The following is a 13,707-nucleotide window of genomic DNA, read 5'->3' on the forward strand; positions in this document are numbered from 1 at the left end:
TTTCTTTCTTTCTTTCTTTCTTTCTTTCTTTCTTTCTTTCTTTCTTTTATAAAGGCCCTACAGGATCCCCAGCCGCTAAGATGAGATCTGTGGTTTTTTAAAAAAAAAAAAAGAGTTCCTCTATCTTTCTCACTGCTCACTGTGAATAAAACTCATTCAGTCCACCACCTTCTGTTTCCTGAGTCTGAGACTTTGGTGGAGCAGCATGAATCTTTCATTTCTGTGACAAATACTAACTAGTACAGTGAGCTGAGAAATCTGGTAGCAGTGATAAGCAATGCTGGAAAAGTAGAAAAACATCTCAGAGCCGCCTCTTATCTCAGGACATCCCGCAGGTCACAGAAGACATCCTTTACCAAAATGGATATGGACTTACCTGGATTCAAAACTGTGTGTTCTCCCGAAATCTTTGACTCTCACCCACAAAGAGTCTGTAATTAAGACCGTGATACCTTTTAAAGGCAACTTTCTTAAAACTGGTTGAGCTTTTTTACCTACCCTTCTTAAACTTTCCTTCCTCCTTAGGAAAAATTCAAGAGGATTTACATTTAAAAGAGACGTAGAGCCCAGGCCACAGCAGGGAAGACAAACTCCAAGGAGGTTGCTCTTGGATGAGAACTGGGGTAGGGCAAGCTTAACCTAAGTTATGGGCAACTAGAGATATGACCCTTCAGCCTGTAGCCCTCTTATTTTCTACTTCCAGTTTGTTTCCCATTTAAAATGTCCCATTTATTACAGCAGTCGTTCCTTCTGACTCCTTTATTTTTTTTAATCCAGATTCTTTTTCACTGTTTTTGTTCCTAAAGTATTCCAACCAGCTGAACCCCTCCACCTTGTGTCTTCATCTCTATCTTTCTGTTTCTTTGACCCTGAAAGAATTCACTGCATAGGTGACAAAGCTCACACATTCACACAGAGCCTTCCTTCCTCTCAGACCTACATTACACTTGGAGGTGTTGTGTTTGGATACAGAAACCTTTCCAATGCTACCCCTTGCCCCACATCATTCATTGTCAACATATATAAGCCCCCTTGCAGGTTATATGGAAGGGTAGACTGAAGAATGAACCAAACTCTCTCTTGTCTAGAGCAAAGGTCAGGTCATAAAACGACAGACTTTGGAAAGACCACTAGAAGGACCCCCTCAGCAACCCTGCCCATCTTTTGCAGAATGGCACAGCCTGGTTGAACAAAACCAGGAGAAGCTTGCTTTCATTGCAGGATAATTACAGATTGATTCAAAGCACAATGATCTTACTATATTCCAGGACTACTCTAAGTAATGAAGTAAAACCTGTGAAGAAGAAAGGCAAAAGTGCTGCTTTTACATAGCTTACTTCCTGGATTAGTGGTTCTCAACCTTCCTAATACTTCCTTGAATACAGTTCTTTCGGGTTGTGGTGACCCCCCAACCATAACATTATTTTCATTGCTACTACTTTGTAATTGTAGTTTTGCTACTGTTACAAATCATGAATATCTGTGTTTTCTGGTGGTCTTAGACAACCCCTTTCCCTTTTCCCCTTCCCCCAGTCTCGTGTGTGTGTGTGTGTGTGTGTGTGTATGAGAGAGAGAGAGAGAGAGAGAGAGAGAGAGAGAGAGAGAGAGAGAGACCTTGTCTAATTGTCTTCTCTTGTTGCTTCTTAGACTTTTTGGTAAGAGCAAGTGCAAATTTGTCTCTTTAATAAGGATAACAGCCATTGAATTAGGCTCCCTCCCCTAATATGATATCATCTTAATTTAACTAGCAATCTCTGCTAGGGGTATTTCTCAATAAGATCACATAAACAGGTCCCAAATGGATTTGAATGTTGGAGGGTCCGTTCAACCCCACAAAAGTGTCACTCCCACTACTTACTGAATTGTGCTTCCATGTAGTTTGTTACCCCATCTCAAGAGATAGCTCTGCAGGCACTAGCAACCTAGTAACTCAGTCAGAAAATATCTCTTTTTGTTTTATTTTGTTTGTTTGTTTGTTTGTTTATTTTTGTTTTTCAAGACAGGGTTTCTCTGTATAGCTCTGGCTGTCCTGAAAGTCACTCTGTAGACCAGGCTGGTCTCGAACTCAGAAATCCACCTGCCTCTGCCTCCCAAGTACTGGGATTAAAGGCGTGTGCCACCACTGCCCAAAATATCTCAATCTCCAAAGCAGTGTGCCATTAGGTTGCATGTGAGTGTGCTCAGGTGGGAATGGTTGAACACTGACACTTACCCATATGGAACTGTGGATTGTGGGGCAGTGCAGCTGAGAGAAGTTCTCAACTCCACTCATTCACAAAGGAGTACTCATGACACTACAGCTCTGAAAGCACTTTGGCTTGTGGACCAAAGAAATAGCAGGGATGCAAAGATGGAGAGAAAACTAAGATAATTCTTAACTACCACTTGTTTTTACAAAAGCAGATCTATGGGAACATCCTATTTTTTGTCATGGTATTTTCAATATCCTGATGCCCTCCCTCTAAGCTAGTAAAAATACTTTGTTGACATAATACATCTACTGGGTAGCCCTACATCTTTTAATATAATACTTCCATGTGCATTCCCTCCCTGCTAGAGCTTACGCTGAGAGATTATCTGTCATTCTAATCTTACTATTTATTTGAATGCCTCCACCTTCTTTTGCACCATCAACACCTCCCACCCAACTAGAAAAAAAAATGTTTCCTGTCTCCAATGTTTCCTTAATCATCTAAAGACATGACTAGATGTCCTTTGCTGAGTCACTAGTGCGGACTGGCTAGCTCTGGTGGGTAGTAAGGAAGTAGTTCAGGTGAGACGTGCTGAGAGAGATGGGTGCACAGTGCAAGCAGTGGGTGGAAGTCTGTTGCTGCCCTTGAAGCCCTGGCCTTGAGAAAAGGAGCAAGAGGATGGAATTCAAGAGACTCAACTCAGGCTAGTCTCAGCCATGCGACTCCTTTGCTACCTGACTTGGTAAGTCATTCCTTTTCTCTGAACCTCAATTGTTCCCTTTTATAAAGAAAACATAGAGTTTGCCCTAGGAGACACTGGTGGTAGAACTAGAGGTCTCCTAATCGGGATCCCATTGGGAAGACAGGGTCCTCTGAGGACATCTTGAGACTGAGTTGGAAGCAGAGAACACATTTCAGAAGCAAAGAGACTACATAACTCAGAAAGGTCAGAGCTGACAACAACCTTATGCATGATAGCAGAAACAGAGAGAAGGAGAAGATCGAAGGGAGGGATCTCTAACAAGTTAGATCAAGATGTAGGATTAGGTAGTGGAAACTCAGGGCAGGCAGGGAAAAGCTATGAAGAAAGATGTCTAGCTATAGAAGCTAGCCTAAGGGAATTTTGGAACCCCAAAGGAAGATGTGTAAGGCAGGCTGAGCCTGATGCATATGGTGGATTTAAAAATTAAAAGGCAAGCTAAAACATACAGGTAAGTTCTTGTGTGAAGACCCAAGGGCAAACCTTGGGTCCCAAGAATACTGGACCAAGTGGAGACAGAGCTCCTGACCTTCAGCATCTGGGTCCTTTCACATGCTACCCCTGCCCATACCCCATATTTCCAGTGCATTCTTCCCTAGCCCAGAAAATTCCCTAGATGCTCTGATGTTACTTCTTTCAGAAAACCTTCCTTGACCCTCTCATGTCTTCTTGCCCCTCCTAGTCATTGATTCTCCAGAGCACATGCGCCCTTATGAGCATTTCTCTTCCATGTTTCTAAGCACACCTCCACCAGTATTTCTCTAATACAGTGCTTACCCAGTGCACTGTGGCTGTTTTTTTTTCTTTGCTTTTCTATCTTCATAGCTAGCAGTTATTTCTTCCTTCACATTGGATCTCCAGACCTATCAGAGAGCCCAGCACTTTCTGAACTCTGGACAATGACTTGACAATAGACTATCCATTATCATTGGCTTCCCTGGATGACCTTTCTATAGGAAACATAAATAGAAGAACTTTTTTAAATTATATAGAAAGATCCAATGGGAGCAGTGTGTATGTGTCAGATACACTAGCAGTAAATGTTACAGTCCTACAAAAAGAAGGTCTAATGACCTTCAATAGTCCTATTATGGCTATACATTTTTTCTAGGTTTCCCTTGGAAGAAGATCTTCTTGTATATAAGGGGAGAAGTGTATGTTATTCAGGAGATAGAATTTTACCTATAACACCTACCTGCCTTTGAGGGTTTTTTCTCTATAAAGTCAGAGAAAGAGAAGTCACATTCTCCTCTAGCTAGAAGCCATAGACTACTCCAAGGACACCCTCTCTTGCTAACACTATTTTTCGGCTTTCCAAAAAGGGCAGGAAGAGAACATTGATGAACATACACAGTGCTTTGCATACAACATAACCTTATATAATCTTCCTGTTCAGGACTAAGGCAAGGCTAGAGAGATGGCTCAGCAGTTAACGGCTCTATCGGTCTTCCGGAGGTCTTTTGTTCATACTCTAGTATCTGTGTTGGATGGCTCACCTATAACTCTAACTGCTTCTTCTGGTCTCCATGGACACTTCAGCCACATATGTACAGACCTACATATATAGATAAATATACATATTTTTTAAAATAAAAATTATAAATCATTTTTTAAAGATTTAAATAAAAATACTCAGAAAAATTCCATGAAGATGTGAAATAGAAAATACAAATGAAAGCCGAAATGAGATAATATTACAGAGCTATAAGAAATGACTACAATATGTCTGATGAATACAGAGTTGCAGCTATACAAGACTAGGGATCTGTGTACAGAACCATGCATACAGTTAACAGGAACTAACAGCTAATTATACTTGAAATGGGGTAATGGTGCATATGTAGTCTTGTAAAAAAAAAAAAGTGCAGAGACCTAAGACAGATCACAAAGGTGCTGGGTATGCTTGTTGCCTCAACTGTGGAGTTGGCGTCATGGGACCCTCACGTGTCCACACTCCTGTGATTGTGTGCATTGAACATTTACAATCTGAATATAAGTCGTCTCCATAAAGCTGCAAAACTCAAGAAAAATGATTCAAATGAAATAAAGATATAATTAATTCTTAACAGAGAAATAACAAGTAAAGATTAGCATGTTGAACATATCATTTCCAAGACATAAACTGAAATGCAAATGAATATTTTGACTTAGATGTTTCCTAAATGAAGTTACAGCTCTATTTAGGGTCGATGTTATTTATGAGCCATTTATTTCTTTTCTTGCAGAGTGGAAAATGCTTACTTAAAAACAGAAGGAGTATAAAAGATGGAGGATGGAAATTGGGAATGAGTGCTGTGACTCATTCCCTTCTGGATATGACAAGGCTGTTGCAATCATGAACACATAGCAACTGTGGCTACCTGGACAGATGCACACACACACACACACGAGAGAAAGAGAGAGAGAGAGAGGGGGGGGGAGGGGGAGGGGGAGGGGGAGGGGGGGAGGGCGAGGGAGAGGGAGAGGGAGAGGGAGAGGGAGAGGGAGAGGGAGAGAGAGAGAGAGGTGGGGGGAGAGACATATACAAATACAAATATGAGCAATATATACACATGCACACACAGACATGCATTCATAATACACACATACATGCAGAGAGATGCAGATACATACACTCATGCACATACAGAGTTCACACATAAGCACACGTACACATATATACACAAAGAGATGAAAGTAAGGATGAAAGAGTTGGGAAGATAAGGGCCTCAAGAATGTGACAGAGATAAAAAAAATAAGTAATGTCAGAAGTGAACATGATCATACAGTACATTTTATACATGTATGAAATTGTTTTTTAAAAGGAATAATGATATTCAGAAATATAGAAATAAAGACATCAGTGATTTGACAGCATTGATTATTTAAACATAAGAAGACAGGAAGTTGGGAGAGAATTGAGAGACATGCTTGGAGAGAGAGTAGGAGCTTGGAGAGATGGGAACGCTGGATATGACCTATGACGAAGATACATTGTACACATATACAAAAATTTCCAAATGCAAAAGGTACATAAACAAAAATGCAAGTTTGAAAATCATTTTTTTCCTCAGAATACATCTGTATCTATATGTATAAATATGCAAAACCACAGATTGAAACATGTGCACACAGATTGAAAGTGGAAGGGATACAGGCTGTTGAAGAGAAGCAAAGAGAGCAACAAAGATGGAAAGAGTGATGAGGGTGGGCAGTGGGGAGGTGCAATGTGGCCAAAGGATAAGAAACACGGATGATAAGGTGATAATGAAAATAATTATTTATGCGCTACCTGAAAAAGTAATCTTGAAGAAGAACAAATACATTTCATGGGACCATGCAGAGGAATGGAGAGTCATTTTCTGTGGGAACATTTTCTACCTGGCAAATCTGATCCCATGTGGCAGAATAATGATGCCCTGAGATGGGGCGATAGTGCTGGGTGGAATAAATCTTGACTTGTGCAAAGTTATGAATTCTGTGCTGCATGACGCATCTGCTTTATATTGAAGATATATTAAATGACAGCTGCAATGTACATGCCCGCTCATGTTTTTGTGGATATAAGCTGTCTACACTGAGTACAAAGGAGGATTTTAAAAATGTGGACCAAAATATTGGAATGGTAGAAACTGAAGTCATGTTTGATTCATCTATCACCCTACAGACACCCCATCTGACCCTCAAGTCCAGATAATCCTCCTGTGAAGAATTCCATCTGAGTTTCATAACAGAAAATAAGCATACGACTTGCATTATTTATATGTTCTCCCCTCTAAAAATGAATAAAAGCAAGAAAATTTTAAAAAAAGAATGACTACAATAAATAATGCGCATGATACCAAATGCTAATAGTATAGGCACTGGTAAACCCCCAGCCAGTCAAAAGTAGTCTTTGATCATAGAGGACACAGCAGTGGTTATCACTGTGAGACATGAAGGTGGCTCGAAGAGCATTTCTAAGGTAGTAATAAGACTAAAATCTGGATGATAGCCACAACGAGTGTGTCTACTTTATGAAAATTCATTTGGCTTATGACTTGTGTCCCTCACTTCTATATAAAGTTTGTCAGAAATACCTTATCATAAAGGTAAAATTGTTTGTTCAGTGGATATAGAGCAAAAAGTAAAATTTGTCCCTCTTGGCGCTACAGCTTTACTTCTCAATGGTAGCCATTGTTTCTTGTCTAAGCTTCTCAGTACATATAGGCTATTTTCTTATAAAAATTTATGTACAGTAGAGATTTGACAGGATGGCTTGCTAGGTAAAGGTGCTTGCTACCAAGTCTGAAGATCTGTGTGTTATCCACTAGATTCTATATGTGGAAGGACAGAACCAATCCCCCAAAATTGTCCTTTGACACCCACACCCTGGCATGGTATGTATACATACACAGTAAAAATTTTAAATATTTTTAGAATTTACAGTTGAACCAAGAAGAAAATTATTCTTAGCTGGGTGTTATATCATATGATGATAATCTCAACATTCAAGATGAGAGAAAGTAATTTTGAGAGGCTAGCCTGGGCTACATAGTAAGATTCTGTTTAAACCTACCTCCAAAATGAATGAAGAAAAGTTCACCTTGGAGACCTTGGATGAAGGTAGATAGCTAGTCCATATTGTTATTGAGGATTCTGGTTGCATCATTGAAACTAATACCTGAAACCAGGCCAACACTCGAAGCACTTGCCTTCCCAACTTCCTGTGTCTATATGAGAGGTGATTATCCCCAGTCCTTTCCTAGCTTACTCCTCCTGGGCCTTTGGAATGTCAGAGTAAATAGAACCAACAAGAATAGTCTGAAGAGTGGAAATGAAGACATGTTCCAGGTTATAAAAGCCAAGGGAAACAGATGAACACTGCATTCTAAGTTTTGTCACATATGATTCAACTTTCATCTCATTTTTGTATTCCCAGGTCCAGCTCAGCAGTTGGCCACAGTGTGCACTCAGTGGACATTGATTCAACCAAGTGAACTGATTGAAGGAAGTAACTTTTGAAATTGCCTCTTGCTAATGTAGCCAGCAAGTATAGCATCTTGGATGGAGATACCAAATATCACAACATCTTTAGCTCTGTGCTTCAGAGCCACATGGAAACTCTCACATGGTATGACCCAAATTCTTAAGGCCATACAGAATTTTACAATGGAGGCTTAAAGTGTGCTACATGAATTTGAAGAAAATATATATATGTAACATATTTTTTTTTGCTATGGCTTGATCTAACTACTGAAAAATAATGATTGTCCTGTGATTTGAGGTTACAGGTTGATTGTCCAATGTTAAGATAAACATGAATTTTGGCTTTCTGGAGCTTCTGAAAATGACTGAAAATACTTAAATGAGTACTTAAGTACAGGGTTATTTGATATGACACAAATATACTATTAGAAAAGAGAAATAAAAGTAAAGAGAATAAAAGAAAAGGAATTACAATTCCTGTCAAACAGCCTCTACAATTTAGCTTTCTTATTTTTGGTTGGTATATGTGGCAATCCCTATGAAGTGAGTAAAAATATGATTTTTTAAAAATTTAAATGTCTTTTTCATTTAAATAAATAAAATACACACACCACCACCACCAACAACAAAACACAGTAATTTCCCTTTGGTGTTATTTAGCCAAGAGCAAGTCCAGACTTGAATTCTCTACTTTGTGTTCCCTATGTCTTCCATCCTCTGTCTGTTGCATAAATCTGAATCAGTGCCTGCCTGGGGGCTACCTTCTGAATCTGTTTGTCCCTGTGTCTGTCTTCTGCCTATGTGGGACTGTTCCTAACAAAGGGCTTCGCTCTGTATTATTGAGCAGCACAAAATGCACCATATGGGGAAGGATGAGATACTTGAGAGAAATCTTTAAAAGAGTTTTACAAGGATTAAGTCTCTGGCTCCAGCTGATCTTAAGTTTTCTTAACATTGACTGTGAGGCCAAGTAAAAGTTCCAGTCTCCTAGAATGTGAGAGATATTTTCAGAATAATACATTGTCATAGTTCACAAAATAATATATAGAACTTTGTTTTTTGGTTTTCAATTAGTTCTTTGAGAATTTTATAAAATTCCTTTTAATAATATTTACCCTTTCTCCCTCATTGCCTCCTAGATCCATCTCTTTTCCCTACTCAGTCATCTTCATGTCCTTTTTTAACTCACCAAGTCCGATTTGTTTTGTTCATACATTCTTATAAGTATGACCTTCCACTGAAGGGTAGTCAACCTATTATGAACCACATTATTAAATAAAACTGTCCATCTCCAAGCAGCTATTAGTTTCCTCAGCTAGGGATGGGACCATGTGCCCACTTCCCCTCTTAATGCTGGGATTTGATCTGGTTTGGGCTTTCACTGGTCTTGGGCATGCCAACAGCAAATGCTGGCATGTATGTAGGAAAAGGGGAATGAATACCTATTTACTGCAGGTGAAAGTGCAAGCTGTTGTAGCTACTGTGGAAATCAGTGTAGAGGTTCCTTAAAAAAAAAAAAAACTAGATATAGATCTAACAAGTAATCTGGCTATATTACTTTCAGGGATATCCCCAAAGGTTTCTATATCTTACTATAGAGACACTTGTTCACACATGTTCACTGCTGGCCTATTCATAATGGACAGAGACTGGTAAAAGCCTAGACGTCCATCAACATATATATAAATAATGAAAATGTGTTACATTTCTACAGTAGAATGCCATGCTGCTGTTAATGAAACTGGGAATTTTGAAATTCACAGGTAAATGGATGGAACCAGAAACAATCATTCTGGGCAAGGTAACCCAGACCCAGAAAGAAAGTGTCCCAAGTCTTTTCTTATTTGTGGATATTATTTTTGAATCTTTAGACATGTGTGTTTCATTCAGAATATCATCTGGGGTCAGGAAATTAATAACAGGCCATACAAGAGAGAGGGAATATTGAATAGAGTGATATATAAAGGGAAGAGCAAAACAGAAAGGCTTAGATGGTGTGGCGAAAGGAGCGCCATAGTAAAGGAGGAAGTATGGGGATAATTAAAAGAAAAACCTTTTGAAAAGTCACGTTACAAACCACTATAGTAGAAGCTTTCTACAATATAAACATAAAAAGAATGAAAATGGCTTACCCTATAAGGGAACAGTCTCCTACTAGACACCACAGAACTAAACAAAAAGCCTCATGTCAGGAATGGGTTACCTTTTTTGGAATTGTTGATCATTGAGGTCCTACAACCCCACCCCAAATATTGCAGACTATTGCCACTGTTCTTGGGTACCCTCTAGATCTTGACAGTGAGTCCCCTAGGAACTTTTTTTGTGAGCATCAGCTTTCAGCCTTTGCCCTCAGGCTAAAGTTGTCTAGAAAGGGATCTAGCTAGGTAGCATTCTGAGGATGGGAAGAGAAACCAAAGGAAACCCAGCATCAATCAGTCAAGACTGAATGTCTCTAAACTCCACCTCCAGAAAAACTCCACCTCCTTACCTTATCAGCTGGAGAAGGTCCTTGGTTTTCCTGTCCCTCTACCCACACAACCTAAAGGGAAGCCTGCTTATTGACAGGCCTCACACACTAAACAGAAGCCACACCCAGCCCTCTCACTGCAGAGAGATGTTTGTAGGGGAAACAGATCAACACAATTATAGAGGAAACCCATGCCATCTACTCATAAAAATCAACACAGGTTTCCACTCATAAATTAGAGCAGAACACTAGCAGGGCATGGTGGCACACATTTCCAAGCCCCAGCACTCATGGGGCAGCTCTATAAAGCTAGTTTCAGGCCAGCCATGGCTACATGATGCAACCTGGCCTTATACCAAAGGATATGGATAGATAGCTAAAGAGCACTAGACATTTCAGGAAAGCTGACAGTGTGAAAAAGAAGAGACAAAATAAGCAAATGTAACTGACTCCAGGCAGAAGAGAAATTAAAGGACTGGAATAAGTTTCAAAACAAATATATTCTGACTTGTATCACCAGCAAAGATAGTCAGTACTCTTTTTCCTCCCCTCTTCCTTCTCTTCTTCCCCTCTTCTTCCTCCTCCTTTTATTCTACTTCTCCATATATATATATATATATATATATATATATATATATATATATATACATTTATGTATATATGTATTTGTATATGTATATATTTTAAATGTTTCAGTAATTTTTTGTTTTGCCTGCATGTATGTATATGCACCATATATATGCTTGATATGCAAGAAGGTCAGAAAAAGAAATTGATCTACTGAAGCTGGAGTTACAGATGCTCGTGAGCCACCATGTGGGTACTGGGAATCAAACCCAGATCCTCTACAAAAGCAGTCAATGCTCTTAACTACTGAGCCATTTCTCAAGCCCCAGCCCACCCCAGAGGTATTCTCTCAGCTTGAAATGTTTTGTACTTTCTCTTTCTATCCCATTAAAAGACAGTTTAGTTATATTTACTAATTTCTAACAGTTCTTCAGATGTCAAGGACTCTGAAATTACCGAAACAAACATCCTGTTCTAGAAGCTAATGACAGAGATGTCAGACAAATCAAATGTGATATGATGTGGCTAATGTTATAATAAATTAAACACAGATGTAGGCACCTTGTGGGAGGGGTATTTCACGTCTGACATTAGTGTCAAGGGACAGGGAATCAGCCTGTACATAGGGAATAGTACAAAAGGCACAGTATGTGAAGGGAAACAAATCTAGCTTAATCTGCATGATAAGCAGGGATGAGCATCAGTGGTCTGTGAAAGATGAGGAAAGAAATGTGGGCAGGGATTTCTCATTTCTTGTGCTGAAAATAAAAAAAGAAAAACATATCCTCTAGTGGATAATCTTCCAGCATATTTAGGAAAAAACAAGAACAGTGTCTGTGACACCCTTCATAAAATAAGCAGAACACTAATATAGTTAACTCTTTCATATACACTGGAAATAGTTTTCCTTGCAGAAATTATGACTGTATTCTAGATTATCTATATAAGATCTCAACCACAAGTATATTCACACCCAAAGCAAGTTTTTGAAGTACAATATACTGAAATAATTTTTCCTTTATAGTTATTGGTTACGGATCAGTTACCAGCTTGCAAAAAAAGGGGGGGGGAGCACAAAACAATGAAGGAGACTTAATAAAAGTCTGTATCAGAACAACTGAATAATGAGACAATTCACATTGGTTTAACTCTTTCTAACAACTTGAAACAATGGTGGTCAACATTTAGTTAGCAGTCCAAGTATTTTCATGCATGCCATAAATCTACATACTTCCTGGGAACAAAGTTTGAGAGTCACTTCTGGATGTAGGAAGTTGAAGGTTTTATTTTTGTTTTAGGAATTATAGTTTCTGTTTGTTTTTAGAAGGGATCTATGTAGACCAGGATGGCGTCAATCTCACTATACTCTGGCTACAGGCTCCCAATTGCTAGGCTTACAAGGACACTTCACTATCCCAAGCTTAGCTGCAGGTTTCTCAGTGGGGCCTACCACAATGGTCAACCCTCTCAGTATTAGAGAGAAATAAGTATAGAACATTCCATCATGAAGGACTATTGCCTCAGAATCTGACATCAGCATAGAGCCAAAGTATGGAAACTGGGAAGCTAGCCATTGTTGCATTGGGCAAAAAGAAAGGAAAAGAAAAAAAGGGCAGCTCTGGTAATATAGTTCAGTGTAAAGTACTTGCATAGAAAAAAAGAGGCCTTGAAGGCTTGAGTAGGGAAGAAGGGAGGGAAAAAGGAAAGAGGGGGTGATAAGGAAAGAGGAAGAAAGAGAGTGAGGGACAGACAGAGGAAGAGAGAGAGAGAAAGATTTATTGATTGATTGGTTTTGAAGGAATGAACCAAAATCCAAGCCCAGCATGACATAGCCATGTTGCCATGTTGACATAGCAGGGCACATGTCATTGAACTTCCTTGTATCTGGAACTGAGTCTTGGGTCCAATCTGATTGGCTAATATGGTTGCTTAAAATATTTTAATTTAATCTAATAGTGTGGAGAGCAGGAAAGCGAGCAAGCAAGGAGACAATCTGGACTATTACAGTTTAATAAACTAAGACAAGAAGCAGGTAGAGGCTTGGGTTTGGACATTGACAGGAGGATGAAAAGTAGCAGTAGTCAAGAAGCTTGGGGAGAAAGAAGGTCACTGGAGCTGGATAACCATCTCGGTTAGACACAGGAAGGGCTCACTAATGACTCTCAGGTCTCTAGCCTCTACAATTAGGTGCATGGTGGGATACGTTAAAGATCATTTCTAGCTCAGACATCCTCTCTTTGAGAGAAAGAAAGAGGAAAGGAGAGGGAAAGGAAAGACAGAAAACAATGAAAAGAGAAAATCAAAGCTTTGGTTTTGTTTGTTTGTTTGTTTGTTTGTTTGTTTTTGAAACAGAGTTTCTCTGTGTGTAACTCTAGCTGTCCCAGAACTAGCTCTGTATATCAGGCTGACCTGGAGTCCACAGAGATCCACCTGCCTCTGACTCCTGAGTGCTGCAATTAAAGATGTATATGAGGAATGAAAAAGATCAAATGAAGAGTAGAGACCACTCTAAAAGGAAGCAACCCTCTAGGTTCATGAGTGGTCTGTGAATTGAGAGAGGGGAATATATGGTATTAACTGAGCCATATAAATTCCCAATAGTGGAATACAGTTATGTTTGGTAGACACAAGGAAAGAAGCTCAAATAAGGAATGTCTGAGCAGGATATGTCACAGATGACCTGCAAAACAACTGGTTCAAAACAAGAGCAACCATTTTATAATGCATATAGCGTCATGTTGTACATCTGACACCCATACAATTTGCATTAGCCA

Source organism: Grammomys surdaster, unplaced genomic scaffold (genome assembly GCF_004785775.1).
Source record: "Grammomys surdaster isolate TR1022 unplaced genomic scaffold, NIH_TR_1.0 274, whole genome shotgun sequence".
Taxonomy (NCBI): domain Eukaryota; kingdom Metazoa; phylum Chordata; class Mammalia; order Rodentia; family Muridae; genus Grammomys; species Grammomys surdaster.